The 17,761-nt window shown below is 42.3% G+C and overlaps 2 long non-coding RNA genes across 2 annotated transcripts in view; both read right to left on the bottom strand.

Moving 5' to 3' along the window:
- The window catches only part of LOC310767303, a 121,614-nt gene that overhangs the window by 26,508 nt on the left and 77,345 nt on the right, over positions 1–17,761 (bottom strand). The gene's annotated exons all lie outside the window — the stretch shown is intronic.
- On the bottom strand, positions 687–16,840 carry LOC310767296. The gene is made up of 2 exons (XR_014550851.1): positions 16,296–16,840; positions 687–2,027 (listed from the first exon to the last, which is right to left on the bottom strand). It is a non-coding gene; the product is annotated as an uncharacterized lncRNA (long non-coding RNA).

Here is a 17,761-nt window from a genome sequence, read left to right as displayed (position 1 = left end):
GATTACTGTAATGTAAGAAATTGCTTACCCTAGGGGTTACTCAAAAACTTCTTAACACTCCTTTCTTCTTGGCAGTTTGTAGGCTGTTCTCAGTATTTTCCATTCGATTCTCTCCCTGCAAGCTCAGGGCGAGATTTTGCTTTTTGACATATAAAGAGGTATCTCTCTGCATGCTGAGGCCTACTTGGAGTTTAACAATCCAGTGTGACGTGGCACACATTACACCTGGGAGATTATTCTGAACAAAGCTTTGCACTTCTCTTGGTATCAAATGGGGAAAAAAGAAAAGAAAAGATGGGCTCACAGAGATTAACTTGATGATAGCGATCAGTTCACTGAAAATTACCTAAAGAAACAAATTTCACTCCCCATTAGCCTTGGTATAGGCAGGCAGAAGAGACAGACAGTATATTTACAGTAATTCTTCTCTTCAGATGATATTTTACAAAAGCGGTTCTCCTCAGTTATTCCGCCATTATACACTCTATGTAGTACATCACACCAGCTAATTTTATTTCTAGGTCAAAGATAAACTGGGTTTTTATAGATAACTGTGTTTGATGCAAAGGAAAAGTTTTCTTGCTAATATTGGGGGCGGGGGAGTCTTTCGGGGATCTCATATAAAGAATTTGCTCTCCCACCCGCCCCGCTGCAAGATGGATACAGACAAGCAAATGGGGACAGAATCCAAACAAAACTGAGATTATATTGGTTAAAAGGATATGCAATTTGAAACAAGGTATCATGTTAGCTCATAATAGCCTGGAGCAGAGGTGGATTTAAGGCAGCACAACCACTTCATCCACAAAGGCAACTGAGCAGAGGGGGCATTTTTCCCGCTCCTTCCCAAAGCAAAGTATGCACTTGCTTCGGGAAGGAGGTGTGAGGACTCTGATGGAACCCTAGAGTCCTCCTACCTCCTTCCTAAAGCCTAGCTGGCACTTGTCCAGCTTTATGAAGGAGACGGGAGAGATCTAGGACTTTGCCAGAGCCCTCATGCCTTCTTCTCAGAGCCCAGCACCTCACTTAACCGGCTTGAGGGAGGTGACATGAGGGCGGAGGGGCATCAAATTCTGGCCTCACTCAGAGTGCTATATTATCAAGGTCTGCTGCTGTATGGAGCAAAGGAGGGGAACCTACATCCCTCCATATGTTGTTGGACTCCAACTCCCATTAACCCAGCCAACATGGTCAATGGTCAATGAGGATGACAGCTGTTGTGTAGCAACTGCTGAAGGGCCACATTTTGCTAAAATTGTCCAAAGGTATATTTCTTTATTTCAAGGAGTTCAAGACAGCATATGTTGTTCTCCTGTCTCACTTTTTCCCTTCATTTTGTCCCTGTAAGCTGCCTGGGAGGCTGTCTGATCATCATTTGTAGGCCTCTTTGAACTTATCTGAGGAAGAGTAATGGATAAAAGGCTATCATCCACACACTGGTCCATTAGCTTCACATCCTTGGAGTGTTTCATGATCTGCAGCGGTGACTGGTTTGCAGCTGTGGCCTAGAGTACTTTATACCCATTCAGTGTGGGATTTCAATATGGTTCAATATTGATAAAGAACCCAAGGGACACTGCCATGTGGGTCCCCTGAACGTGCATTATAGCTCTTACACAAAAGCATAAGGACCATATTTTGTATCAGTAACTTGTAGTGAAGTTTCAGTCATTTGAATCCACATGGAATTCACAGAACCACTGCAAAAAAAGAGGGGGAAAAGGTTTCTGTGGTCTGGGAAGTCATATTCATATTCCAATGAATCCATCAGCATGCATCTTGACCACAAAGCTGCAGTCTGGAGAACCTGAGCGGAATGGGCTCCTAAGATGGCAGATGATGTGTACAATCTGTGGGGAGCACCATTTGGGACCTGCAGAGATTTAGACACCTCCAGAAGTGAGTTGAACTGTGATCCTCATCTCTTCAAGGCCCCTTGAGGGACTTCAAGTAACATGTGAGAATCAGACATGACCATTCCTTGGTTGTGGCTTGTGTCCCACCCACCCCTCTTCCTCTTCCTCCTTCTTCCCTGTCAAGGAGTCAAGGGCAGAAAACATATTAGTGCAAATACAATTAAAATTTCTAAAGCAGTTTAATACAGCCTTCTAAAAACTTCTAAAAGTTAATAGTGAGGGAGACTGGCTACGGAGGGCATTCCCCAAATAGAGGACTATCAGAAGTCAAGCACCTTAGGTGGAACGTTCAGCTAGACTAGTCTTCCTCTAGATCTGGATATGAATGCACATGCTTATCAAATCACCATGGAGGGTACTCAACAGGTTCCCAGGATCCTAGTGTCAGGAAATAATTAAATTCTTCAAAGTTGTCTACTTCTCCAGATTACTAATGTAAAGGCATCATAGATAGATAGAACATTAAGCTGAGTGAAGTTTCCTTATAGATCTGGGCTTTGCATTTAATTCATGCACAGACATCAAAGAAACTAAGATGAAAAGGAGAGTTAAGACACATAGAATTTATATATATATATATATTCACATCTTTAAGAAATGAACAAAAAAGTTAATAGCACTTGTATTACCTTTAGTAAGTGAATGTAAAATCCTGTGTAATATTCAAAAAGAAGTCTATACACAGGGAGAACAGTACAAAAAAGTTTTTAATCTCTTTGCCTTACAAGAAATTGCTTTTCCATACTGAAGTACTATCAGCTACTTTTCACCTTGAGTTAATTTTTTTAACTCCTTTTTTATTATTCCATTGCAATGGTTATTGCAGGCCCTCTGAAAGAAACAAGGGCAACTAGGAGATCATACTTTTTGTCATATGGGAAACCAGCACACAGAAATTGTAAATTGTAAATTTACTTTTATATGTGGTAAGACTATGTTTACAAGACACATGGTCAGTTTTGAGTATGCATTGATTCCTGATTCCATTCACTTCAAATGTCAGCCTATATGTGATAAGATGCTATGAAACAACCTGAAAAAAAATGTGTGTGTGTGAATGGTTTCATAGGACATGTCTGTATGACAGCTTCTTATATTCTGCATTTGATTTCCCTTTCCAAATCTGCAAATGCACGTCCCAAGACTCTGGCTCCTGGGACCCTCAAAATAAAATCTGAAAAAAACTGGTGAAGCAGCAAACGTTTATTGAATACAGATATGTCATTGCAAGCACGGGTGTCAAAAGTAGGCACACCCCAATTCAGCAAAACACAAGCTTATATTACCTATCTCCAAGCACAGGTTCCCTCCCCTGTCCCCATTGGCAGGAGGCGTGCAGGGGCTACAGCCTATCATGACCGCCAAATAAAAATACTATAATTTCCGCCCTTGTTGACATCTCCCATCACTCTGAATTCCGACGTCTACCCTCCATGTTTACCATTGTCCTTATTTGGTCAAAGCCCTCATGAATTTGTGTATTGATGTAAGCAGTATAGCCATATTCTAACCACCAGAGCCTGACGTGCTCTGGTCCATGGGGTCACGAAGAGTCAGGCATGACTAAACGACTAAACAACAACCACCACCAGTTCTTCTAGTTTCATGTGTTAATCACTAATTGTTCCGGTTACAAGCCTAAGCAAGTTCTATATCTTTTGAAGCCGAGAGGACAGACCCACATCCTGACCTTCAGTTGTTCCAGTCACTGGTGTGAGCGGGTCCTGTGTCTACTGGTGTCTATGAATAAACAAGATTCCAACCACAAGCTATTCTACTTACAGTATGAGCATTCTAGCCCCAGGCTATTCTAAATATGTGTATAAGCAAGCCTGGAGCCATTTGTGGTTACCTATCAGTTGTAGCTTCAGCAAGTTGCAGCATTGTATTTCTGAAAAAGCGACAGTTCCATTATTCTTAAAGCAACAATTTTATTATTCCTTACACCCCAGACCCCTTCGCCTCCCCCCAAAAAATATTGGGGAAGCAGCTCCCCCCTCCAAAAAATGACTGTGCTGAGCCATCCGAGCCTCCTTCTGCACCACTGCATGAGAGTGCAGATAAGGCACTCAATTGCCCACACCCCTCCATCTCTCCCAGGGCACCCTCTGTCCTCCCCTTGCCTCCCCTCCAGTGGCCCTGGCCTGAAACCAGCACCCTGTGAGTCCCCCAGAGAAAAAATGGCTAAGGAGAAGAAATGGCTAAGGAGAAGAAATGGCTAAGGAATAAACCCTACATGAATCTGGAGTCGAGTCCCTAAGACGGTTAGATGGCATCTTGTATACTTCCTTCTGACACCTCCTGCAGCTAAACTGCTGTCAAAAGTTTTGCTCTGCTTCCTTCGGACCACATCAGTGAGGTTAAGAGGGGTGGGTGGGTTGTTGTCTGGGCAGCCCAGGAGCTCCATACACAGTGCCCAGGCTCGCACCTTGGGGAGGTCACCCGTGCTGCTAACACAGCCAAAATACCATGGGAGGCAGCAGTTACAAGTCTTGCAACCACAGCAGACACTGTGATTCTCCATGACTTGAGAAACAAAAGTCTCTTCCTGCCTAAGAACATGCAGAATTAAACCTGAATCACATGCAAGCTGGTTGCCTTGCTGGAAGAGAAAGTATCGCCAATTGAAGCTTGACTATCCACACTTGGCGTTAACAGGCAAAAAGTGGAATTTCTCAATGGAACCAAGTCAGCTGTGCTGACTCAGAAGCATGATAAGAAAGGAAATATTGTGAGGGAGGATACAGTGATGATTGGTCTCACTCCCTGGGGTTTACCTGATTAGTCAGGTGTATTACAGTCAGTGATGGATTGATTCCTAGTGCACAACCATAACAGTGTTGTCCATACATGGATCATGGCACTTCTCCCCTAGGTTCTGCAATATCTTTGAAGCACAGTTTACAAGAGAGAGTCAGGACATAAGTTGCACACAGGCAGGGTGGGGGGCTCAGAATTTTTTTGGAATGTAGGCTGCTTATTTGACTTGCCTGATGATGGGTGCATTTTTAAAAGACAACTATCTTAAAAGCAGGTGTATCCTGTAGACTGAAGCAGTTTAATCACCAGTGCTTAGAGCATGGTTTTGAATCTGAGCCACTGTCAAAAGAAATGAGTCTTCAAAATATTTCAGCTCCAACCCTATCCTATGGAAGACTCAATAATTTTATTAATATGGATTCCAATGGAATATTCTAGAATTCAATGGGATGGTCGTATCCAGATTGTGCACTTTTCCAAAATGTGCAAAACTCATCTTGGTTCAAAAGATATATAAAAATGCAGAAAAATACATATTTGAGGATAAAATACTTTAGAAATACATACAGTATGAAAAAATATGTATTTAAATATGTCTTTGTGATAAAATATATTTTAAAATGCTTTAAGTATTTAAATATATTTAAATATTGCACACACACACATATTCACAAACTGATGAAAAAACAAGATGGAATGGATTTATGAATGAACACAGTTCAAACTGACACAGGCTAGAAATAAACTAGTATATCCCTAGCCTCCTCTTTTCATAGTTCTTGTCATATTTTATTTTACTTGGGTTCTGCTATGAGAAGTCTGAGGAGGGAAATCTATTTCAACGGTAATGATCAACTGTAAAATTCCCTGATCAATCCACTTCACACACCAAGCTCTTAGTGCACACATTTGGATAAAGATCCTTTAAATGGTGCATGGCTTGCTCAGCCATGCAATTAATGAAGGGTAATGGGCCTCAATTTGTTTTCAGACAGCTCTGATTTTCTTTGAAACATGAATGGCCTTATGTCATCCTGCAGCAAACAGCACAGATGAAGGTTAGGTCTCTCTCCCCAGATTGCAAAGCAAATGGGAATATAAAGACAAGACATTTGGGGCTCTTTTAAAGCTTCTTTTGAAGACAACTTATTTTGATCGCAACGAGCTGTCACAGTGGCAGTCTATTACAAATATCCCTCAAAGAATTTCAGACATGAAATAGAGCATTTAATGGAAGCATTATTGTCCACCCAAAGACGACTGCTTCTTCTTGTTTTGCTTGCTTGGCACACATTTCCTCACAGTAACAAATGTGCTTCTCTGATCATAGACTTCCATCTACAGCAAGAAGCGTCCCTGATATATTTTCTCTCTTGGGCTGATAGAGCGCAAGCGGAAGGGAACCAAATCCTTCTTAAAAGACAGGGTGCATTCATGCTTCAGAAATAGTAGATCCACTATTTTTAGTTCGTTACATTGTGATCCTAACCTCCCAGATCAGCTAGACGGAATGGATGAAGATGAGGTAAAGAGGAGACTTGCCATCTATTGTAAAGATCCTTGCTGTGGCCACAAATATAGATCTTCTGTTACCTCTGTATCCAACAGTGGTAGTCACTGTTCTTCTGGGGGGGGTAGAGAAGTCTAGGAATTGCTAGATCCCAAGCCCCTCTGAGAGGCCCTAAGATTGGACCTATTACCTACACCAGACTGGAGCTGTTGAGGGTAACCCTATGGCAAGATCTTCCAGGATGAGCAGTTTGGGATGCAGCAGATCTCCGGCTTAGCCACCTGATTCCTGGCTCAGCCAGAGTTAAGACCCCAACACCACCTCAGGTGATACGCCAATGTAACTTGTTCTTCCCAGCTCAGCTGGGGCTCAGCCAACTGAACTGAAGCTGGCTGAAACAAGGCCAGTTTCAGAAGGAGATTCCCACAAAGTTCAAGGCGTGTTGAGCAGTGGAGGCCGGTCCATTATGGCAAATGGGGCGCTGCTCCGCCAACCTTAGTCAGCCCTCAACTACCTTCTCTCCTTACTGACAAACATTTAGGGGGATAACACTGGCTTTCAGATTCCTCCTCTTTAGTTTCAGTGTTGCCCTTGTAGAGCTCAGCAAAGAGGAGGATGGTGATAAAAGTAGAATTAATTGGCTCTGTCTGTCATTGGCCCTAACTCTATCCGTTGTCAATCTCCCTATCTTTTGCTCTGTCAGTCCAAAGGGCACTGGTGCCAACTTGAAATTAAATATAAATATAAATAAAAAAATATTTGTACCCCAGCCACTTTGGGCAGCTTCCAACATAATATAAAAATATAATAAAACATTACACATTAAAAACTTCCCTAAACAGGAATGCCTTCAGATGTCTTCTAAAAGTCAGATAGTTGTTTATTTCCTTGATATCTGATGGGAGGGCGATTCACAGGGCGGTTACCACTACTGGGAAGGCCCTCTGTCTGGTTCCCTGTAACCTCAGTTCTCTCAGGGAGGGAACCGCCAGAAGGCCCTCAGAGCTAGACCTCAGTATCCAGGCTGAACGATGTGGGTGGAGACGCTCCTTCAGGTATACTGGGCTGAGGCCATTTAGGGCTTTAAAGGTCAGCACCAACACTTTGAATTGTGCTCTGAAACATATTGGGAGCCATTGTAGGTCTTTCAGGACCCAATAAAATATAGAGGGGGGAGGCGTCACCCTACCGCTGCTTGAAAGTTGTCTGGCACTTCTGAGGTCAGGGCAGTCGGGTTTCAAGCATAACATGACCATGATGAGATTGTGTAGTTTCATTTGTGCTGGACTGATAGAAAGAAAGTGCTCACACAAATATTGAATTGTTAATTTCACATCTCATGAAATCCCCATTTTGATTTTGGAACTAAATCTACCTGAATAAGATTGTGAGATAAATACTCAATATTTTACAAAGGTTGGCTGAGGTGGTTTTATATATATATATATATATATATATATATATATATATATATATATGCATGCTGACATCACAATTTTTTTTTGCTTGCTGTGACACTTTTAGAGGCTAAATTACAGTACGCCTGTGCAATCAGCACCATTCAGACTCACAGCATGAATAAAATTAGAAACGGTGGGACGAAAGGCTCCGATTCCTAATGAAATGTATAACATTATGCAATGCAAGTCCATGCATTTGCGTGGGCTAATAATAATAAACACCTTTTTTCCTTTTGCTCAGGGCCCTAGTAGTGGGAAGTGAAAGCCAGCAAAATAAAACAAAATTGAACTGGAGAGAGAGAATGCAAATGTGCTTGTAGCTGATCGAAAGGGATGGGTCTCCAGCAGGGATAATGAAGTAGTAACATTTTCATGTTTTTTGTCACATAACAGAAAACACCGGTTTGGTTTGCAAAGCTCTGATAGACAATGTGGTCCTCCCCCCAGCTGTTGTAGACTATGGGTCCTATTATTGAGGCAGGTTCCGAATGGAATCTATCTATCTTCAACAGCCCCCACCCTGGAGATTAGCAGAAAGTCTGACACGCGTCTGCCACAAGGGATGATCTAACTAGTGTCTGTTTTTAGACTCACACGTTTGCAGTTTGGGCAAGAAATCTGCACATGCTCACAATTTGGGGCAGCCAAGACATGCGGTGGGAAGGGAAGAATCTGCAACATTTCCAGTCAAGTTCTGCTTCCATGTTCCAGCCAGATCCTGCTTTCGTGTTCCAGTATTGTTAAGTTGTGGGTGAACATATCAGACGACACAGCGATTCTTCAAACAGCTCTTGTTTATTCACAGGCCAGAACAGAACTGAACTGAAGGGTTCAGCCAGCCTGCTTATATAGAGCTCCACTAGAACGCAACAGTAACCATTTTCTGTAACTATCCAATCACTGAACATCACTTTCAATCCCTTATTTGCATATGTGGACCTGAGTGAAAACTATCTACAGTATCCCCCTGCTGGCTAAGGGTGAGAACTTCAGTACATAACAAATATAGTTCCCCCTTTTGCTTGAGTATTCCTGTAAGAAGCTGTTTCCTGCTCATTATAAATAACAACCCCAACTAGCAAACCAGTCCCCAGCCTTGAGATTTTATCTCACTGGAGCCAGCTGTGCAGCTTGAATAAAGCAACCTTCCTTGGAAAGAACCCGTGTCTGTCGTTCTTGACTGAGACCCTGCTACATTATCACTATGCTGGGCGAGCCTGATGGGAGTTGTAGTCCATCTGGAAGGCACCATATTGACTACTCCTTTTCTAGAATGTGCCTTTTCAGTTGTAGCACAAGCCCTCTGGAAAACTCTCCCAAAAGGAATTTGGAAAGCTCCATCCATTGGACGGTTGAAACATCTCCTAAAATCTCAGCTGCTTATCCAGACAGATCTGGATACTGGAGATATTATTATAGGATTAGTAGTATTAGTATTAGTATTATACTATTAATTAAATTTGCATACTGCCCTTCAACTGAGGATCACAGATTGGTTTACAAAACAAATATAAAAAATATGTAATGTAACTAGCAAAACAATAACCCCCACCTCCCAATTTATCTTGGTTGGACAAACCACTTCCCAAAATAGATAGTCCCTCTTGCTGTCTTGCTACTTTAAATGATGGGCTTCTTATAATATATTTCTTATACTCAGATCTTTATTAGCATTCTATTGTATGTTATATTTTGATTTTATAATATATTTTGTAATTTATTTGGGATATTTTCCAGCATTCCCCCCCCACTGGATTTTCTTTATTTGTAAACATTTAAAGAAAATCCAGTGGAGGAAGGGGGGATATTTCTCCACCATTTTCTCTTTCCCCTGCAGACCCCACCCCACTTCCCACAATGCTTCCCTCCACAAAAGATTTCCAGGGGAGATGGGGGGGGGGGAGAGAGAATAAGCAAATATTGTCCATGTCTCCATTTATTTTTTTAAAGTGAGTACGTCTTACTCATGAGAATTCTTGAGCTAAAATCTAATCATTCCATTTGCCATGCCTCTTTAAGTGGCAAAATTCTAATAAACTACTATGAAGGAGTAAAACCCCATCCAATTGCTGTGCTCAGATTTTCCCCCTTACACATTTCGTGTTAAATAGACAAAGGAAACAACTGCTGAAAAAGCATGTCACCGTTGTAGTGCATGGGGGGCAGGCATTCTCAACAATGTGAAGCTGAACACATTTGTAAGCTTTTATGGAAAATGAACAAACGTTACAAAGGAGGGTGGTTGGGTGCAGAATGCTGCAGGCTTTCAAAAGAAGTTCAAAGTCAGTTTGTTGCCTTGCAGAACAAAAATCATGGTGACCACAAAAGAGAAATCAGTAGAAGCAGACAAAAGCTATAGATGTCTACAAGAATTCAACAGGCATGTAAGTGTTTACACACAGAGGCATCCAAAGTATATTTCAAACGCCAGCATTATATAAAACAGGCATAGGCAAACTCCGGCCCTTCAGATATTTTGGAACTACAATTCCCATCATCCCTAGCTAACAGGACCAGTGCTAGGGGATGATGGGAATTGTAGTGTCAAAACATCTGGAGGGCCGGAGTTTGCCTATGTCTGATATAAAAGCAGGAGTGGAGGAAGGGGTGTGTGGTGGGGGTGGTTCGTCCCGGGTGTCACCACTGGGGGGGGTGACAAAATGCAGGGTGGCACTCACCACGGAGCCTGCAGGCCGCCCAAGCCACATGTCTCTCTTGGGAGTGACACGGTGGCTTGGGTGTCCGCCGCCTCCCACTCAGCTGTAGGGTGGCTGAATGGGAGGAGGCAGGCAAGCTCCTCAGAGGCCCCGTGGAGCATCCTGCCCCAGCTCGCCCTGCCCCGTGGGTGGCTGAACCCACCCCTGGGTGCAGGGCATGCGCACCACCTTAGGTGCCCGATCGGCTTGCTCCATCGCTGTATAAAAGTACTCAAATATTGTACAAACTTGATTAAATGTTCCATTAAAATGCAACACAAAATATGTAGTTGTGAGTCATGTGTGCAAGGCTGGCTCACGTGTGCCTTTTCTAGCTATTATCCCCCATCCTTTCTCTGTATGATATATAGAGAGAAGTCAAGCAGGTTTGACTGTAAACCTAATTACGTGGGACTAAGTTCTATGGAAATCAATGGGACTTGCCTCTGAGTAGACACACAGTCAGTACTGGAATAGAGAACAACAACAACAACAACAACAACAACAACAACAACAACAACAACAACAACAACAACAACATTTATACCCCGCCCATCTGGCTGGATTTCCTCAGCCACTCTGGGCAGCTTGCAGCACATAAAAAATTGAAAAAACATTAAACATTTCTCGATACAGGGTTGCCTTCAGATCTCTTCTAAAAGTCAGATAGTCAGTGCTTTTTTTTTCTTTGGGTACGCAGGGGTACACATACCCCTAAACATTTTGTGAATCTTTGTACTTTTGTCTGTTTGCTGTATTTATTTTTCCTGATTTGAACTATAAAATGGTGATTTTCATGAGTCAAAATGAGTGTCCCATAACATTTTTTAAGGGGGGGGAAGCACTGCAGATAGTTGTTTATTTCCTTGACATCTGATGGGGGCGGAGGGAGGGGCGTTCCACAGGGCAGGCGCCACTGCTGAGAAGACCATCTGCCTGAATAAAACTTTTAGAATCTGGAGGGGGGGGGGGAACCAGTTCGGTCCTGTGTGTATTTCTATATGTGCATATCACTTTATGACTGTGGTAAAAGAGTATATTCCAGACATGTAAATAAGCCAAGATATCTTGTAATAATAGCCAAGCTATCTTGTAATAATACAAATAACAGCAGTAGCAGCAGCAGCAACAACAATAATAAAAGCTGGGTGAGGGCTATTCGCAGAAAGATTGAGAGCTATGCCTCCCCCCCTTCTGCAGCCAGTTTAATTTTCATGCCAGACATAAAAGAAGGGAATTCCTTACCCTGGGGACCTGCTTGGTTTCTGTGCTGGGTGTAGAGAAGGGCCCTAATGTCTTGCTTTCCCTTCAGCCTTAGCAGAGAAGACATCTCTCGCCTTTAATACACCAAGTACCCTTTAGGTGAGGTCTGGCAGAAGGATGGAGAAATCTGCTGGCAATGAACACTGCGATAGCCATCTCCTCCAGATTCCAAATGGTGTCAGAGCGCTTCCCGACAGACATGACTGACAAGACACAGTCGGCTGTCAATCAAGACCCATCAGGATCTAAACTCTTAAAAGTGGATGCTTGCCATTTCATCCTTCTGTATTCCTCCTCTCATCTGACTGCAAATGTTGCCACTTTGCATGTGAGGAAAAGCCTGCTTTTAAACATCTATAACAGCATAGATAGACTAAAAGGTTCCTTCTGTTTTTTTCTTGAAGCAATAGTCTGCTTCTTTCCTTTGTCCTCTTCTTTGTTAATTTATTAATATTACTATTATTTTGTTTATGATTTTCAGTTTTATGCATTTCAATAATTTTACAATCATTTTAACATTTCAAAACTCTACTTCCTTCTTCCTCCTTCTGTGATGCCTTAAATTTATTTTTAATATTTTCTGCATATTCCAAATTAACTTAATTTACTCATTTATTCATCTACTTTAAATATATACTCTTATAAAAAAACCCAAATCCTGCAGGTTGTTACAATAATCCTGCCAATGTTCTTATCTGTTTATAGTTTATTTGTAAATATTCAATAAACCATTTCCATTCTTTTATAAAAGCTTGTTATCTTGATTTCTTCTTTTTCTGGTAAGTGTCACAATTTCTTCATATTCCATTTTTTTGTATCCATTCTTCTTTCGCTGGGACTTATTTTCATTTTTGGGCAAGTAACATTCTTGCCGCTGCAGTTGCATACATGAATAAAACTCTACATAGTTTGGGTAGTTAAATTCTTAATAAATGTCACAAAAATTGGTTGTTGGAGACTTGGGTGCACTGGTGCCAAAACACTGAGGGTTATTCCAACCCCTCATGTGCCCAGTCATTTGGTTAATGCTACAGTGTGTATGTGGGAAACAGGTGGTGCTGTGGTCTAAACCACTGAGCCTAGGGCTTGTCGATCGGAAGGTCGGCGGTTCGAATCCCCACGACGGGGTGAGCTCCCGTTGCTCGGTCCCAGCTCCTGCTAACCTAGCAGTTCAAAAGCACAAGTAGATAAATAGGTACCGCTCTGGCGGGAAGGTAAACGGCATTTCCATGTGCTGCTCTGGTTCACCAGAAGCGGCTTAGTCATGCTGGCCACATGACCTGGAAGCTGTACGCCAGCTGCCTCGGACAGTAAAGCGAGATGAGCGCCGCAACCCCAGAGTCATTCATGACTGGACTTAACTGTCAGGGGTCCTTTACCTTTACCTTTGCAGTGTGTATGAGTGAGGTTTGATGGGAAAAAGCAAGCTACAAGAACATGCCTGAAAGCACTCTCATCCAGGGCTATTGGGATCTTAAGAGGAGTATGGTTGGAGCCTACCTAGAGTTTGACATGACTAACACACCTAGTCATGGAATAGAGGGAGTAAAAATATTACTTGCCCCACTTCCATTACAGTGGGAATAAAGAAAAGATGGAGTGGCCCATCCTTCTTCTGCTACCCCTCACTCACCTGTATGGAATTTCTCCCCACTTAGACTACCTCTTAAGTATTTAACTACATGGCTGGTATATCCACCCTCTCATCCACAACCAGAAGAGAATCCTCAGCTCCAGTAAGTGTCTGAATTGGGCCTAGGAACAGTGGCGTAGTGTGGGTTGTCAGCACCCGGGGCAAGGCAAGTAATTTGCGCCCCCTAACCCGTGGATTTGCGCCCCCTAACCCGTGGATTTGCGCCCCTAACCCCCAGATGTTGCACCCGGTGCGGCCACCCCCCCCTGCACCCCCCACGCTACGCCACTGCCTAGGAACCATAGTGCTTGCACGTCTGTGCAAAACAATGAGAAACTATTGCATATTATTGACTTTGCTCTCATGGAAATATAGCTAATAGGGATGCCAGGAGGATAAATAATGTGCTTAGCATTCTTCTAAGGAAGCAGGAGGGTGGAATTTGTGTGTGAGGAAAATTAAATCACATCTGAATTTCCTTAGCCTGACAAATTACCTCTGTTACATCTTATGTCTCTGTTCAATTTAACAAATATTTGGGTGGTCCAGCATTATTTAACTATGATTAAGCCCACTTAAAGCAAAATTATCTCTCCCGCTGCATCCTCCTTCAAAGATGCTGTGAGGAAGTGCAACACTTTCCCGATTTCTTTCCTCATTTATTCCCCATTTATGCCAAGCTTGATTGTAACCTTGACCAAATGAGCAAGTGAGAATCGTTTTAAAGAGATAAAAGTTTTTGATCTCAGAGGGCCAAAGGTTTCTATGAAGAAGATGCTATCAGAATGTAATGTGGCGATGAAGAAATTTGAATCCACGATGCTAGAAATGTTTCCAGCCTTTCCCCTTTTCTTTCTCTGAGGTGAGGTGTGTGTGTGTGGGGGGGTCAAATGCACATTGCTTTTCAGACATGGGAATGCAATAATTACTAATGAATGGAATGCTGTCAAGCCCCCCCCCCCCCAATTCCTGTTCAAGTTGCAAGCCTACTGTTACATGACTAATTGAGTGCATCAGGACAACAGGGATAAAAGCTTTTCTGACCTGACCTTTTGGGTTTTTAGATTAGATACCAGTCAATTATCTCCTACTTTGTTAGTTTAGTGATCTAGTAATATATGAAGTAGGAGATTGTGAACCTTTCAACTGGAATTGTGATCCTGAGATAGGAGCTGAGCTCAATTCTGGTGTGTTCATATAGGGGCCTCTTTGCCAAGTTTCATTAGGCCATAGGATGATGCTTTAGATCATTGGCCCAGCTAGCTCAGGATTGTCAATTATGGCAGTGCCTCTCTAGTGGGCAGTATCCTGGTAACTTGTCCCATCTGTGGAATCTGTTCTAGGAGTTCCTCCAACCACCCGGAGCAGATTTGGAGATGGTGTGGGGTACACATAAGTGGAAGGAAGTGAGCAATGTCTGTTGTGCAAGTGTAAATCCTTGCACTAATGGGACATGTTAGCTGGATACTGCCCCAATGATTTCATTTTTTAGATGTATATTTTTTATTTAATTTTCAGTTTTACAATTTAAAATATTGATTTAAATAATCTTAAAATATCAATGACTTCCCTTCTTCTCTTTGCATGATTCATTTTGCATAACATAAAAAAGGTAAAGGGACCCCTGACCATTGGGTCCAGTCGTGGCCGACTCTGGGGTTGTGTCGTTCATCTCACTTTATTGGCTGAGGGAGCCGGCTTACAGCATGTGGCCAGCATGAATAAGCCGCTTCTGGCGAACCAGAGCAGGGCACAGAAATGCCGTTTACCTTCCCGCCGGAGCAGTACCTATTTATCTACCTGCACTTTGATGTGCTTTCGAACTGCTAGGTTGGCAGAAGCAGAGACTGAGCAATGGGAGCTCACTTCATCGCGGGGATTCAAACCGCCAACCTTCTGATCAGCAAGTCCTAGGCTCTGTGGTTTAATCCACAGTGCCACCCGCGTCCCCTTTGCATAACATAAATCCCTGCATATTTTATATAAACTAAACCATTCAGTATTCCATTATTACATCCATCAAAACTTATTTACACTGTTGAATTTATCTTAATGCTGCCAACATTTTCAAATGTACACAATTTCCCCCCATATATTCAATAAACGTTTTCCAATCTTCTGTAAACGTATGTTCTTATTGTTCTCTTATTCTATAAGTTAAGTTCACAAACTACACATATTCCATCAGTTTAAGTTGCCCTTCTTCTTTGGCTGGGACCGCGCTCTTTTTCCATTGTTGGACTAACAAAACATGGGTCGCAGTAGTGGCATACCTAAATAACCTTTTTTGACACCTGGGAATTTCCATCTGAATTATCCCCAACAGAAAGGATTGTGGGTTTTTTGGGAAAGTGCTTTTTTAAAAAATCAGTTCATTATAAATTATTTCCCAATACTCTTTTATCCTTTTAAAGCTCCACCACATATGAAAGAACATTCGTTCGTTCTTTTGCAATGATTATTTGAAACTGGAATCTCACGCAACCCAACACAGAGAAGCCAGGGATTGATCATGTGACCGTTTGTATGTGAAACATGTTTTCTACCACTGAACTCTGGAACTATCTGATCAAACATATGATTGATTGCTCCCACACTAATTCCAGCTGTAAAGTTCACACTGCCACCATAGTGGGGAGTAAACTATGAGTACCCATTTCTGCACTGTTCCCAGACAAAGAAGGAAAGTAATTTCCAACTACATTGCAAAAGAGAGTTAGAAGCAATGGTTTTGGATCCTTTCTGCATCAAGCCTGGAAGGAGTTTTGTTAAGGGAACCTGAACCAGACATAAAAACATGCACGCTGCCTTGAATGGGGTATGACAAACAGAGGATAGGGTGCTAACAAGCAGCATATGGGACATGATGAAGAAAGGCTTGGCCAAGGTTGGGTAGGGTGGCACAGGACTATAAAAGAATGGGCATGGCATGGAAGGGGCAGTAAAGCCCAACCAGAACTCCTAGCAGATTCAGCAGAGAGACCAGGTGTCAGGATGCTGTCAGCAGCTCCCGGCTGGTTGCCCAGGAAAGTATAAAGAAAAGGAAAAGTTTCTTACCGTCCTTTTTAATTTCTTTACAGAGAGAGGCCATAGAACCCAGCCTTTTGGATAATGGTGTTGTCCCAAGTGAATCTCCACGCCCCCTTCTCTCCCTCTTCCTCATTCGTCGTCATCATCATCATCATCATCATCTCCTCTACAGGTGCTGCTCTGTCTTCGAGCTCTTGGCTTTCCTACTTTTAAGTCCTGCCAGGTTCAGGGAGATGGTGGGTCGGGGATGCTATCTAATGATGTGTAAGCCAGGTGTTGCTCTGGCTCTACCATTATTTCCCAACTTTTCCTCTCATCTGCCTCTGGGCTGTGACCTTCCTCAAGCCCCTGTTGTAAATCTAGACTGCCTTCCTCTTCCTCCTCCTTGGAAGGGTCAGGATGGGGAGACAGTCTCCAGTGTTCCTCCTCTGCCCAGTCTCTGACAATTAGTTTTCTTTAACAGTGGAAGCAGGTTTTCAGATTATACACAGCTCTGTTTCAGGCTTTGATTATGAGAGCAAAAAATAAACATCCAATAGTCTAGATAGAAACAACTGGGTAGTCAGGCTGACGGTTACTTGGTTGCAGAAGTTTACTGGCCATTGCTGTTGGCATGGAGATAGTCTAGGTTGAATGCAAACAGGCCATTCTGATGTCATGTGTGATGTCACAAAGAGGATATGCTTGAAGTCTTGGTAAAGCCATAAACAGTTAACAGTCAGACTGCATCTCAGCTCTATCAAGATGGATCTCCATAATAGGTGATGAATAGTTTTATTTGGGGCATATATTAACTTTTACTATTGGGGGAAAGTTCTAGATTGGTTTGCCAGTTTGTAACCCATTATGTTGAGGCCAATAGATATACATTCACAACCCTTTACCCATCAAATAATCAACTTTATGTGTGACTTTGGGACTGATTCATATAACCACATTTCCTTTCTCAACTCTGTAGCAGCTTTTTCTCTGTATTTGGAAAGATAACCAAGAAGGAGAAGATAAGGAACCAGGAATAAGATCTGGATGAGTATGGTGAAGATCTAAGCTTGACAAGTGAGGGGGCTAGGAAGATTGATTTGTGGTCCAGCATAGGAATGATGGGTGCTTCATATTACTTATTGAATTCCTATTCCACAAAGAAGAAGCCTACTCTGGAATAACATCCAATGCACAATTCTGCTCGTATTATTATTATTATTATTATTATTATTATTATTATCATTAGTTTGTATGTGGGTGTACTGGTTTTCCAAATAAAAATTCATCTGAGGTAGCTTACGTATTAAGAGTACATTAGCTGTAACTTCCAAAGAGCAATTTAATTTCCAAATTGTGTATGACAAAGTTAATAAATTCAGCAGTATAAGATCCTAAAGCCCCTCTTCCTGTTGTGGCTTAAACATATTCTGCAAGGCCTTCTAAAAACAAATAAACAGTAATGCAGGGGGTGAGCCTGTTGCCTGGGAGTAGTGGTAGAAGGTATCTGGGAA

Source organism: Podarcis filfolensis (assembly GCF_964270895.1).
Source record: "Podarcis filfolensis genome assembly, chromosome: 7".
Taxonomy (NCBI): domain Eukaryota; kingdom Metazoa; phylum Chordata; class Lepidosauria; order Squamata; family Lacertidae; genus Podarcis; species Podarcis filfolensis.
Note: the sequence above shows the minus strand (reverse complement) of the source record. Positions and strands in the feature narration are given on the sequence as shown.